We start from the raw sequence: 15,005 nt of genomic DNA on the forward strand, positions 1-15,005 counted from the left end.
GCATTCCGTAGGGATCATTCCCTCCATGACACCCTGGTCCCCTCCTCCATCATCCTCTACTCCTCAACCCTCACCTACGGCACCTCCCCATGCAAACGCAAAATATGCAACACCTGCCCCTTCACTTCCTCTCTCCTCTCCGTCCAAGGGCCCAAACATTCCTTTCAAGTGAAGAAGCATTTCACTTGCATTTCCCCCAACTTAGTCTACTGCATTCGTTGCTCCCAATGCGGTCTCCTCTACATTGGAGAGACCAAACGCAGACTGGGTGACCGGTTTGCAGAACACCTTCAGTCTGTCCACAAGCATTACCCAGACCTCCATGTCGCTTGCCATTTTAACATTCCACCCTGCTCTCTTGCCCACATGTCTGTCCTTGGCTAGTTGCATTGTTCCAATGAAGCTCAACGCAAACTGGAGGAACAGCACCTCATCTTCCGACTAGGCACTTTACAGCCTTCCGGACTGAATATTGAGTTCAACAACTTTAGATCTTGAACTCCCTCCTCCGTCCCCACCCCCTTTCCATTTCTTCCCCCTCCCTTTTGTTTTTTCCAATAATTTATATAGTTTTTTCTTTTCCCACCTATTTCCATTATTTTTAAATCTATACTTTTTATTCCCTTTTAGTCTTATTTCACCCCACCCCCACTAGAGCTATCCGTACCTTGCTTGTCCTGCTATCCATTCTTAATTAGCACATTCTGTTAGATAATATCACCACCTTCAACACCTCTTTGTTCTTTTGTCTGTGTCATCTTTTGGTTATCTCCTCCTATCACTGCTTGCTTGTCCCTACAACTACCACCACCCCCCCTTCTCCCCACACGCCCATCTTAAACCAGCTTATATTTCACCCCTCTCCTATTTTTACTTAGTCCTGTTGAAGGGTCATGAGTGAAACGTCACTTGTGCTCTTCTCCGCCGATGCTGCCAGACCTGCTGAGCTTTTCCAGGTATTTCTGTTTTTGTAGCAGAAGTTTTAATACTGGCCTCAGCACTGCTGGATTAGAAAGTGGAAAACTGGCCAATGTTTCTGATTGCCTACCTAGTGTCTATCTATAGGTGCTGCATGTGCACATATATGAAAGTCATGTGAGGGGCAGGAGTGAAGTTGATAGTGATTCCCTATGTAATCAATTCACCTGCAAATACTTATGACCAGGACCTAGCCTGAATAATGATGAGTTACAGGAGTGCCACTGGCACTGATGATAATGCTGTAACCCAGCAAACAGGTCAGTGATATCAGAAGGGAAAAGGAAAGGACAGAATTTGCAAGAGAAAAACATAATAAGTTGTATGCTCCTACGTTCAGATGTAGCAAAGTTTCAGCAAAGACTGGAACTTGCATGTTCACTATTACAATTGATGCAGGCAGGAGACTCTTTCATCTCTATCTCTCACTGTTTTTTGCCTTTGGTTAGTTACAGTCTTTGCTCAGTCACTTTGTTGCATGGCACTTGCTTAGTAATAATCTGCTTACTGATGCTTAGTTTGGGTTCCTCCAGAGTCACTCAGTTCTGACCTCATCACAGGCTTGGTTCAAACATGGACAAAAGAGCTGAACTCCTAAGGTGAGGTGAGAGTGGCTGCTCTTGACATCAAGGCAGCATTTGACAGAGTGTGGCATCAAGGAGCCTTAGCAAAACTGGAGTCAATGGGAATCAGGAAGAAAACTCTCCGCTGGTTGGAGCCATACCTAGCACAAAGGAAGATGGTTGTGGGGGTCAATCATTTCAGTTCCAGGACATCGCTGCTGGAGTTCATCAAGGTAGTGTCCTCAGCCCAACCAGCTTCAGCTACTTCATCAACAACCTTCCTTCCATCATAAGGTCAGAAGTGGGGATGTTCGCTGATGATTGTACAATGTTCAGCACCATTTGAGTTTCCTTCAGATACTGAAGCAGTCCATGTCCAAATGCAGCAAGACCTGGACAATATCCAGGCTTGGGCTGACAAGTGGCAAGTAACATTTGCGCCACACAAGTGTCAGGGAAAGACCATCTCCAACAATAGAGAATCCAACCATTGCCCCTTGATGTTCAATGGCATTATCATCTCTGAATCCCCGACTATCAACATCCTGGGGGTTACTATTGACCAGAACCTGAACTGGACCAGCCATATAAATACTGTGGCTAAAAGAGCAGGTTAGAGGCTAGGGATCCTTTGGTGAGTAACTCAGCTCCTGACTCCCCAAAGCCTGTCCACCATCTACAAATATGAAAATAGATTTTTTAAAATATTTTGGGAGAATATTGTGCTATTCTGTAAAGAGTGTTGGGTGTCTCTGTGTGTGTGTGTGTGTGTATGTGTGTGTGTGTGTGTGTGTGTGTGTGTGATTTAATTAAGCTGGGAAGAGTTTGATAGGAGTCAGGTTGTCTGGAGGTTTGGAAACATGAAAAGGATAAAGGTGTTATTCGGATGTACAAATAAATAGGTTAGATTTAACATTTGCATTTTTAAATAAGCCGAGAGTTCATTTGAGCATCAAACGGGAGTCATAGGTGACAAGAAAATGTTTGCATCTTGCAGGAGTGCTTAGGTAAACAAGTAATTGGGTTATGATATTTTATTGACCCAAAAGCAAAGACAAGAGGAAACATGAAAAATCTGATATTTGAAAGGGTTTGGGTTTCAAAGGGGTGTGAGAACAATAGATAAAAGATGAAGGGGAAATAAGATATAATAGAGTTACTGTGGATAGCTGTTAAACTGGAGAGAAAGCTAGAGATGGCTGGAGATGGCTGGAGCTGTTTAAGCTGTTGGGATATCTGGAGTGCTGGGCTGGAGGAGGATGCAGTTTGAATCACCCATCCAGACAAGCCAAAAAAGTCTTGGTCCAGGGTTTTGCCCCGTTCGGGCAGGCTCAGTGAGGGCAAGCAGGATCAGTCGGTAAGCCGACTGCTGCCCACAATTGGCGGTGGGCCCAATTAAGGCCCACCCAGTGCGAAATGCATGCTGCAGTGCTCAGCGCTAACTGTGTGGGGGGAGGGGGGAAGAGGCAAGTGAGGAACTTTGTGCAGGCACTGGAAAAGCTCCCTAAGGCACAGAGCTGCCTCAGGGAGCTGAAGATTTAAAAAATGAAAAATAAAGACCTCTTAAATGTAAAAAAAAGTCCCCTCATGACTCTGCCACATGAGCAGGGACATGTTAAATAATGTTAATGTTTATTTAATTTTTAATTGCTGTTTTCTCGCCCATGGATGAGGTTTCCTAAAAAATCCAAAGGCGGCGTGGCCTTTTCGCCTGCCCGCCAATTGTAATGTTGCACGGGCAGCAAAAATTTAATTTAATTGGTACTTTAGTGGCCTTATTAGACCTGTTAACTGTCGGCGGGCACACTGCTGATTCTCATGCATGCCTGCTGACCGAAATATTGCATGATTGCGCGATGATGTCGGGATGCTCACCTGACGTCATCATTCATCATTTTACGATCATTCAGGTCGGGCACGCACCCACCCGATGAGTGAAAAACTCTGGCCTTGGGCTGCAGCCAGAAGTTTTATTCTGAAGTGAATTCCACCACAGAGTGGAAGAGGGTACACCTTTATAGAAGCTACAGCAGTTTGCCTTGTGTAATATTACTGGATTTCATATTTAACATCTATAAGGGAGTGTTGCCTTTAAGATGTTTACTTGTGGGTTTGACTAAGTGGAGAGTTTTGGGGGGAATATTTTGCAAGACTAACTTTAATTGTGTAAATGTAATCTTGTGTGCTTAAGTTTTGTTTTATTCTTGCTGATAAAACTTTTACTTGTAATTTTTAAAAACCAAAGGTGTTACTGGACCTCTTACTGGTCGGTACATCTTCTTCTTGGTTTCAGAATACAAAAAAAAGTTGTGGCCCGTAAGCCAAGTTTCCTTCAGAGATTTGGCTTGTGCAGCAATTAACATCGGCTGTGGTCATAACAAATTTGGGGGCTCTTTGCAGGATTATAAAAAATCCTTGATTGGGTTGGAGTTTGTGACACCAGGGGATACGGGTAGAAGAAGAACGCTGAACTCAGGAGTTTTGTGTTGAGGCGTTTTAAAGTGGTCGGACAGGAACATGGCTTTGGCAATTGCTATGACTTTTATGGGAATGGAAAATATAACTGTGGAGTATTTGAAATCTCTGACTAAAACTTGGTTGAAAGAATTGGCAGAGAAAGTGCAGGTGGAGATAAAAGCAGAATTTCGTAAAGCTGATATGGTCAAAGTACTTACCCAGCATTTAATGTTGGAGGAAGGGATACCTGAAACTAATGTGCCACAGCTGGAGGTAGTGAGACTTCAGCTGAAAATGAAGAAGATTGAACTTGAACAGAAAATGGAACGGAAAAGAATTGAATTGGGAAAACGAGAAAAAGAAGAGAAGGAAAAAGAAAAGGATGGATTAAAAGAAACAGGAGTTTAAAAAAAAACTTCAATGGGAAAGAGAGGAGCAGGAAAAGGAAAATAAAAAATTAGAAAAGATTAAAAGAATAGGCAGGAGAAGGTACTGGTAGTTGTAAGTAAAGAAACAGAGGTAGGAATTAAGGATTCTGAAAATGATTTTCCTCTGATTAAATTGGACAATGAGGGAATACTTAAGATGTGAGATGTAATATTGGATTACCATCCAGAAAAGTGTCGGAGTGATATAAAAGTGCTATTGCAGTCACGCAAGGCAATTTGTGGAAATAAACTGGGAAAAACAGATTTAACTGTACATGATGTTGATGTGAGAAATTCGGAGTCAATAAGGCAACACCCATGTAGATTAAATCCAGTAAAATTAGCTCAAGTGCGAAAAGAAATTGAATTTATGCTTCAAAATGACATCCTAGAGCCCAGTCACAGTATTTGGAGTTCACCTATTGTAATGGTGCCAAAACCGGATGGATCACAAAGACTATGGGTAGAAGCATCCCAGATTTACATTAAGTGCGGCTGTCGCCGGCCCAAACCCGCCACATTACTTATGTGTTCCAGGGGAACACGCCATTTCTATGGCATGTGGGCTGTCATTCGCCTGCCCTCCATCAACTCATCGCTTCATCACGCCAGGCGCCATATTTAAAATCCGGCCACGTGCACACATCTCAGTTCTTCCAGCCCACGGCCACTGCAGGGGAAATGTTCACGAAAGGCAAAAAGATTACAGCCCCCATTTTCAGTGACATATCACTGGAATGTCTTTTGGATGCCGTGGACTCTGCCGGGGTGTCCTCTACCACCCCCCCCACTCTGGCTGTAGGATGGGCAGTCGTGTGAACAACCAGGCTTGGGAGGTAGTGGCAGTGGTAGTCAGCACCAACACCCTTCAAAAGAGGACAGTCATCCAGTGCTGCAAGAGGATGAATGATCTCCTCTATTCCACCAGGATTAGTCACTCTCCTCATCATTCTCAACTCACACACTCATAAGCCCATCACTGGCCCTCACTGCCAGTTCAAGGGACATCACCATTCATAATCTCACACTCACCGTCATTGTCCTCATCCCACCCACAGGACACTCACCACCCACATATGCCAGGCGTACTTATTATCTGGCCTGGCAGGCACCCTGCTTACGCTCTCTCCATCTCTATTCATGTAGGACAAGCTGGCACACAACAAGAGGGAGAGGTTGCAAACCGTTGGAGGAATGCCTGAAATCAAGGTCCTCAAGGATTTTGAAAACAGAGCCATCCAGCTGACCGGTGAGGGTGTGGACCGTTCTTGTGCTGACGGTGAGGTCGGCATTGGTCTACCAAGTGAGGATCCAGCAGTGCAACGTTCATCAGATAACCATGCTGTGAGTGATGTGTCCTATTTCACAGGCCACTGCCATGCACTAATTATCTCTCCTTGCTTCCACAGGCATATCTGAGAAACAGCCGACAGAGACTATGACGCAGGGCCTCCAATCAAGCTCTGAGGGAGCCTGTCAAGAGGAATCTGGAGCCACACTCCCTGAATTCCCATCACAGCGCTCACCCACACCTTCCACCAGCACAGAGACACACCTCGGTGGGACCTAGCTTTAGAATAGCCTCAGGATCACAATCTGGTGAGCACATCGCACTGTCTGATCTACAGCAGCTGGAGGCAGGGACTTAAAAACAAAAAAACTGCGGATGCTGGAAATCCAAAACAAAAACAGAATTACCTGGAAAAACTCAGCAGGTCTGGCAGCATCGGCGGAGAAGAAAAGAGTTGACGTTTCGAGTCCTCATGACCCTTCGACAGAACTTCGACAGTTCTGTCGAAGGGTCATGAGGACTCGAAACGTCAACTCTTTTCTTCTCCGCCGATGCTGCCAGACCTGCTGAGTTTTTCCAGGTAATTCTGTTTTTGTTTTGGAGGCAGGGACTTTCCAGGTGTCCGGCACTCGGAGGACTGCTGGAGGCCAGAAATTTGCTCCCTGCCTATGGCTCCTTGTTCTGATGAGCAGTGTTTGTGTCACTCAGATGTAAAACCTTCCTTTTGTTTTTTTCCAATAAATTATATAGATTTTTCTTTTTCCTTCCTATTTCCATTATTTTTAAATATTTTTAAATCTTTTATGCTCCCCCCACCCCCACTAGAGCTATACCTTGAGTGCCCTACCATCCATTCTTAATTAGCACATTCGTTTAGATAATGTCACCAACTTCGACACCTATGTGTTCTTTTGTTCTGCTGTCTGTGACATCTTTTGATGATCTGCTTCTATCACTGCTTTTGCCTACAACCACACCACCCCATGTGTAAAGCACATGTCTCAGCCCAGGGCCACCTCCCTGTGCTTTGTGCTTGGTCCGGCTTCACATTTCCTGGACACATTACTGATGCCTGCACCTTGATGGTGCTTGTCATTGCTGCCAGATTGTCGTGGGCAGGTGTCACAGAGTTCTCTCATTTTCTCTGTGTGCTCTCAGCACCTTTAAGGTGGAGCTGGCCCCCATCTCTTCAGCATCTGTGACCGGTGATGCTGTGCTCCTGAAGGGCTCAGGTGCTGAAGGAGGACAAAGGATCAGATGCTTCTAAAGTTTCACGGTTATACCTTGAGTGCCTTACCATCCATTCTTAATTAGCACAGAGCGCAAGCGAGCTGCCCTCGGCCAGACAGGAGTCAGACATTCTCAGAGGCTATGTGAAGATTTCTGAAGTGTCCTCATTGCATGTCGTCATCATCCTCCTGCAATCAAGTGACTATTAGGGCCTCCACTGCATCTTCATGACAAGAGCATTCATACAGAGGATATTCACGCTGCCTTAAGCCACTCTGGAGTCAAATGTTCACAGTTGTGATGTGAGGATCTATGGGGTCTCCTCACTGCTTGTCATCACCATCCTCCGCAAATCTAGCAGCTGTGAGGGCCTCCCGAACATGCCTGCCTCGCCTGGTCAGTGCAAGAGCTTCATCCCCATCATCACCATTTTGGAGGACCTCTTCCTTCTCATCCCTGGGCGTCGTCCTCATCGGAGGAGACGTGCAGCTCCGCCACCTTCCCCTCAGCCAACTCCTCTCCCCATTGCAACACCAGGTTGTAAAGGGCGCAGCAGACAATGACAATGTGTGACACCCTCTGTGGACTGTATTGCAGGGCTCCACCAGACCGGTCCAGGCACCAGAACCTCATCTTCAGCATCCTGATGGTTTGCTCCACCAAGTTGTGAGTTGCAGCTTAAGCCTCATTGTAGCGTTGCTCTGCTGCAGTCTGAAGCCGCCGCATGGGTGTCATCAGCCACGGCTTCTGTGGGTAGTCCTTATCCCCAAGGAGCCATCCCTGCAGCCTCTGTGGACCATGGAAGACGTCAGGGATCTGTGACTGACTGAGAATGTAGGCATTGTGCACACTCCCTGGAAACCATGTGCACACCAGCAGGATGTGTTTTTGGTCGTCGCACACCAGCTGCACATTCAGTGAGTGGAATCCCTTGCGGTTGATGTAGTTCACCCCATGTTGTGACAGCGATCTGAGCACCACATGAATGCATCCTGCAACTGTGGGAAACCTGAGATCAGGGCAAATCCAATTGCTCTTGCATCCTGGCTGTCCTGGTCCCAGGCAAAATGCACAAAGTTGTGTGCCATGGAGAAGGTGGCATCTGTGACCTCATGGATGCATTTGTGGGTAGTGGATTGTGAAATCCCACAGAGGTCACCTGCGGTGCCCTGAAAGGAGTCACTGGCATAGAAATTGAGCGCGGATGCCCTCCATGTTCCCTTGGCGCCAAGTCCTGCAGTAGCTGGCAGATGTGAGCCATCATTTCCTAGACATGTGCAGTCTTCAGCAATGCTGGTTCTCTGTCATCTGCAGGAATGAAAGGCGGTGTCTGTAGACCCTGGGTATCGCTAGGCCTGACCAATGACAACTCGCTGTGGCTCTTTGGCGACATATGCGGGAACCCGAGCCGCCCCTTCATTCTGAGGTTGCTGCTCCTCCCTCTGCGCAGTCAGGAGCCTCCGTCACTCTCCCCTCTGTTGTCTCCGCTCTCTGTAAGCCACAAGGCATACAGCTAGTTCACCAGGCTCCATGATCTTGATGTAGTCTTTCTGCAGGATGAAAGAGAGATACATGTGTTGAGCATGGGTTAAGTATGAAAGCCCCTTAATGCTTCCTGGAGAGTGTTGGCCACCACTTGGATGTCCAGAGATAAGTGTGCTGCACGGCTGCACTGTCAGCTTGAACCATGGTGGGGACTGGTGCAAGCCGGGATGCTGAGATTGCAAGGGGCTGTGAGCGCCTCCTCCAGCAGTGGCTGCTACATGGCCAGCTTTAGCGAGGAGATTGTACATCATGCGCAGTCATCCAACTGTTCTGCAGTCCACTAAAATGCTCATGACCTTGCAGTCTGTGCCAGCGGGTGGGGAGGAAGCTCTGTAGCATTTGGGGTGGCACTTTGATGCCTCTGCATTGCTTGAGTGGGCAGATAAGCTAGAAGCCCTGATCATATAAATTTGGCTGCATCTGACCTGTCTCAGCTTCAAAGGAATGGTCACTTTATACAAGGTTTGCCTAATGCGTGGCCACTTCCCTTGCCCACCCTATCCCCACCACGAATGCTTGTGCGCTATATTCAACAGCAGGGCTACTCCTTGCCCTCCCCACCCCCCACCACAATTTGTCTTAATGGCAGGGCTGCCCTGCATAAGACAACTCCACAGCAAGGCAGCTCTTGTACCCTCTCCCACAAGTTGCCTCAACGGCAGGGCTGCCTTTGCCCCCACCCCAGTTCCACAGGTCGCCTCAACTGAAAGGCAGCCCTTGCCCTTGCAGCCCCCCACACCACAACCCCTCGCCACTACCCCCCACCCCCCCACATGCCACCTCAATGGCAGGGCTACTCTTGATACCCCAGCCCATCCCCAACGTTCCTGAAGCTTGAGGTCCAACAGGCAACCCTGATGAGCGCTGTACGACGTTACTATGTACTCACCTCCGATTTCCCCTCAAAGTGCAGCCTGCCAAACGCACACTTTTTATGTGCTGTTGAGAAACATGTTGGCATGCATTCCTGCCAATGTGAGTGGGCGATCCAGTTGGGGGGAGTGGGGGGAATGATTCTGGCGGGCAGGACTGATAAAAATATGCTGATGTATTACAATGAGGTTCCTGATGTCCGATGGCGGGAAACGCGGACCACTGTTGGTGGGCTATGCGGACCATCACCTACCGGTTTCCCACTGTCGTGAAACCAATCATGCCACTGAACACACCTGATGCCGGTGGGCACAGAAAATCTTAGCCTATGTGTTGATTACTTAAAAGTGAATGCAGCAACAAATGCCAATTTGTGTCCTGTTCCATGATTGCAGGATTGTATTGAGAAAGTGGGACAGTCAACATTTATCACAAAAATTGACTTGCTGCGAGCATATTGGCAAGTACCCTTATCAGAAAGGGCAAAAGAGCAATCAGTTTTTGTAACGCCGGATGGTCTATATCAATGCAAAGTAATGCCTTTTGGTATGATAAATGCACCAGCAACATTTTAGAGACAAACAAAGTGACAGAGGGTAGAGCAATTGTGCTGTTTATATTGATGATTTAATTGTATTCAGTCAAATTATAGGAGGAACATTTACAACTTTTTGCTCGATTGCAGGGAGGCAATTTGTTGTGAATTTGGATAAAAGTCAATTCGCAAAAACACAAGCTACATATTTAGGCCACACTGTTGGACATGGTCAAGTGGCCCCACAAGATCCAAAAGTAAAAGCTGTTGTGGAATTCCCAGTGTCTACAGAAAAATGGGAACTTTTGAGATATCTAGGCATGAATGGATTTTATTGAAAATTCGCACCAAACCTCAGCAGTGTAGTTGTTCCACTGATTGGATTGTTAAAAAAGAAGAAAAAATTCCAATGGACACAGGCGCATCAGAATGCATTTGACAGCTTGAAAGCCGTATTAACAACTACACATGTTCTATCGTCACCAGATTATACAGAACAGTTTAAGTTGGGTATTGAATCTAGTAATATTGGTATTGGTGCCATATTACTACAAGATGATGGACTAGGAATTGGGAATCCAGTAGGATATTTCTTACAGAAGTTGAATGGACGCCATTATTCAACTATAGAGAAACAGACCTTGGGCAGGATTTTACATTTCGCGGGCGGACACATGTCCGACCTGATCAGACGTAAAATAGCACGTGATGACGTCGGGCGAGCATCCTAACATCTTCGCACACTGGAGCGATATTTTGTTTGGCACATACGCGTGAGAATCGGCAGAGTGCCCACCAACAACTAAGAGGCCCATTAAGGCCATTAAAGTATAAATTAAGGGAGATTTTTCGCTGTCTGGGCCTTTGCATTTCTAAGGAAACCTCATCTATAGGCAGGATGAGGTTTCTGACATTAATTCAAAAATTGTTTTGAGATCATTTTTATTATTATATGTTTATGTGAGTGAGTCCTGTGTGGGGATATTCTTTTCAGATTTTCAAAATCTTTATTTTTGATTTTAAAATTCTTCAGCTCCCTAAGGCAGCTCTCTGCCTTCCGGGAGCTTTCAGTGCGTGGTCCCCGGCGCCTGCGCAGACTTCAGCGCTCGCCATCCTCCCGCCTCCACCGCGGCAGTGCTGAGCCTTTCAGCGTACATTTCACGTTGGCTGGCTGTTAATTGGCCAGCCAGCATTAAATCCCAGTCAGGGGCCGATTGCAGGCGGTGGACAGTTTCCCAACCACTCCCGGGCCTGCCCACATTGCCTGACCGGCGCCCCAAAAATCCTGCCCTTATGTTCGGTGTTAGCTTTGCAACATTTTGAAGGCTGTAGTCATAACACAAGGCACAAGTCAGGAGTGTGATGGAATGCTCCCCACTTGCCTGGATGAGTGAGGCTCCAACAAAACTCAGTCAGCTTGACAACATCCAGGACAAAGCAACCCACTTGATTGGCCCCACATCCACAAATATTCACTCCCTCCACCACCGACAAAGAGCGGCAGCAGTGCGTACCATCTACAAATTGCACTGTAGAAACTAACCAAGGCTCCTTAGGCAGCACTTTCCAAACCCACGACCATTACCATCTGGAAGGACAAGGGCAGCAGATAGATGGGAACACCACCCTGGAAGTTCCTCTCCAAGTCGCTCACCATCCTGACTTGGAAATATATCACCGCCGTTCCTTCCCTGTCACTGGGTCAAAATTCTGGAACTCCCTCCCTTACAACACTGTGGGTGTATGTTCATCACAGGAACTGCAGCGGTTCAAGAAGGCAGCTCACCACTACCTTCTCAAGGGCAAGTAGGAATGGGCAATAAATGCTGGCCTAGCTAGTGACGCCCACATCACGTAAATGAATTAAAAAAGCAGTCAGCCTGGCCACTCCGTGGGTGGTGTTGAATGGAGGCAACAGGGGTCTTGTTGGTTGCTGGCAAGCCGGAGAGAGCCCAGCATCACCTTTTTGGGAAGGCCCATCCACCGCAAGCTGCTGACCAACAGAAGCCAATCTTCATTACTCAATATTACCACTGGGGAGATGGTGGCTGCTGCAGGTACTACAGCCACCTGAGGCCTTGGACTGCCAAGGGACCCAGGTGTGAGTGAGCAATGGCTTGGGGGAGGGGGGTGGCAGGCCATACTGAGGGGTGGCAGGGAGGTCTCTCAATGGGGCTCAGCTTTCAGCTGGGCTCCACCCTTCCTGATACCAGGTCCCTCAATCAGGCACTGAGTGCCTGTGAACAAGGGATCCCTCCCCCACCAATTCTAAGTCCACATCCCCCAGGAAGCCTGCAGGTAATCCTGACTGAGTTTGCTTTATGGGGTCCCTGCGTGGCGAGTTCCCTGCCTTCCACTGGGCGAATACCAATAGCAGCCAAAAGGGATCCTTAAGTAGTTATTAATTGCCCATTTAAGGGCCTCAATTAGTGGCAAAGCAGGAATGCCATCCAAAGACTTTATCAAGCAGTGGTGGGGTCCCCACCTGCCCTACTTTTCACCCCACTGATTAAATGCCCCCTGCCACCAAACTTGCCCTGGGTGAGGGCATTAAATTCTGCCCTGTGTTGGCGTTTACCTTCACGTGAGTGTTCTATTCACATGTCCTTTGTTCCCATTCCCTTCATGCTCCTCGCTTACATATTCTTCAATGCCTGTGTCAATCCCAACAGTCTCATAATTCTGAAAAAAAGTTTCTCGTGCATTCAGTCCTCAATATTTTACATTCATATCTAAGATCCATGTGTCTTTGCTCTTGACCACTGGGAACTGTCTGGGATAAAATTTCCATGGAGGTTCCCTGATTTCCTACCATCGCTTCAGTGAAAGATCAGTTGGGACCCCGAGAAACAATAAAAATAGTTGCTTCTGCATTTTCTGTGGGCTCTTAATGAACTTCTGCCAAATTTGCAATGGGAGATGGGGAAAATCCCTGCCGAAATTACTGGCAACTGGTTTTCTATCTGCTGTTTCCCATTCCTTCATAATTTTAATCACCTCAATTGAAAAACTCATTCATCTCCTCCATTCTCATAAAAAACTGCCTCGATGTTTCTTTCTTCATGCCTGGACCTTCTCATCCTAGGCAACATCCTACTCTATATGTCCTGTACCCTCTATATTGCCTCAACATAGTGCAGAACTCAAAATTGCACTTTACCATTTAGCTCTCTCTGTTGGGGTCTTTCATAATTAATGCTCTTCTTGGCTATGTTTGCTGCAAATTTGAAATAATTTGTACTACATACACAACACACTTGGTACTAACTGTTGCTTAGTCAGCTATGACTAAGTGGATAGTACACTTGCCCATCAGTCACAGGTTGTAGATTCAAGTCCCACTCCTGAGGCCAGATCATGATATCTAGGTTGACACTCCAGTCCAATACTGAGGGAGTGCTGCGCTTTCAGAGATGCTGCCTTTCGGATGAGATGTTAAGCTGAGGGCTGTCTGCCTTTTTAAGTGGATGTAAAAGATTCCATGACGCTACTGCATAGAAGACAGGAGATACTCTGACCAATATTTATCCCTTAACAAATATCAAAGGAAGATATCTAGTCACTTTTGCATTACTGTTTGTGCGACCTAGCTGTATGCAAATTGGCTGCTGTATTTCCAACATTACAAGAGGTCACAACTTCAAAAAGCACTTCATTGGCGTATAAAGTGATTTGGGATGTTGCAATATTATGAAAAGCACTGTAAATGCAGGTCTTTCTTTCTGTAAGGCTAAAGATGTTTACATTTATTTTAAATGAATTAATTCAGGCATTGCACAAAGACAGTGTATTGGAATCACTCCCCAGTGCACTGTGATATTTAAGTGGTAGAATTTATTTTCGTGTCTTTAATCCTCTGCATGTAGAGTTCTTTGCCTGTGGGCAATTGTTAAACAGTGGTCAGATAGGAACCCAAAATGAAGAGAGAGAAATGGAAATAAACCTAAAATATTCTCAAGCGCCTCACAATGGCCATTTCAGCAGAGAATTGGAAGCATGTAACTGTTCCTGTTCTGTCTGCCAGATAACATATTTAAATTGTATGAATGAGAAAATGCTTCATGGGAAAGGAAATTTCAACCTCAAACTAGGAAAAAATGTTGCATGTTTTCACTTACTATGTTCAAAGTGACTGGGACTGACAAACATGGAAATTAAGGGAGGAAGTACCATCTGAAGCGAGATATTATCACTTTTTTGGAGGATAGAGGTGCAAGTATGGCAACTACAATGACAGACCTAATTGCAAGCTTGAGGATGCATACAATTTTAAAGGACGCTGTTTCCGACAGCTTGCATACATTTTGATCTCCACTGAGCATGACCATACAATGTTGGATGGTTTTTACTGTTTTATTGAGCCAAACCTCCACATTACCATACAAATATAATTTTCCATGTGGGCTGGCCATCTGTTTTTATTGTCATAGAATTACATAGTGATGCAGGAAAAAGCACACTAAATGCATGAAGGTCCCTATTCAGTGACTCTATTCCACTGGTACTAAACATCTTCAGTAAAAAGAGTTCTTTTAAAGGTACAGAAAGATCAACTCATCCCCGATCTGAGCAGTTCATAGCCAGCCCGCTGAATGCTTTGCATGTCTAAAATAATAGCTCAGCCTAAAGCACTGGTTCCACCCCTTGCAATCCCACTAAAACCACTCTTCAATCCCAAAGTCGGCGGGGCTGCACCAGGTTCAGCCAGCGGCCACCATGGCAACCATGGGGTCCAGCACCTAGACCCATAGAAGTCTGAAGTCGGCAGTCGGGAGTCAAGGTCACAGCACAGCACAGAGGAGGCTATTCAGATCATTGGACCTTTGAAAGAGCCATGCAAATGTGCTGTGATGCAAATTGTCCCACTCTGCTTCAAATTATTCCTTTTCAAGTACTTATCCAACTCCCTTTAGAAAGTTACTTTTGAATCTGCTTTCACTGCCCTTCAGGCAATGCATTCCACATCATCATAACAATGGACCACATCAAAAAATGTCTCTTCATGTCCTCTACTTACTTAATTATCTGTATCCTCTGGTTCTTAACAGCATTATCAACTTGTTGTGCTGCCAACTTCAAAAGTTTCTGTACATGAACTGTCAGGT

The sequence above is a fragment of the Carcharodon carcharias genome, chromosome 5 (assembly GCF_017639515.1).
Source record: "Carcharodon carcharias isolate sCarCar2 chromosome 5, sCarCar2.pri, whole genome shotgun sequence".
In the NCBI taxonomy this organism is placed as follows: Eukaryota; Metazoa; Chordata; class Chondrichthyes; order Lamniformes; family Lamnidae; genus Carcharodon; species Carcharodon carcharias.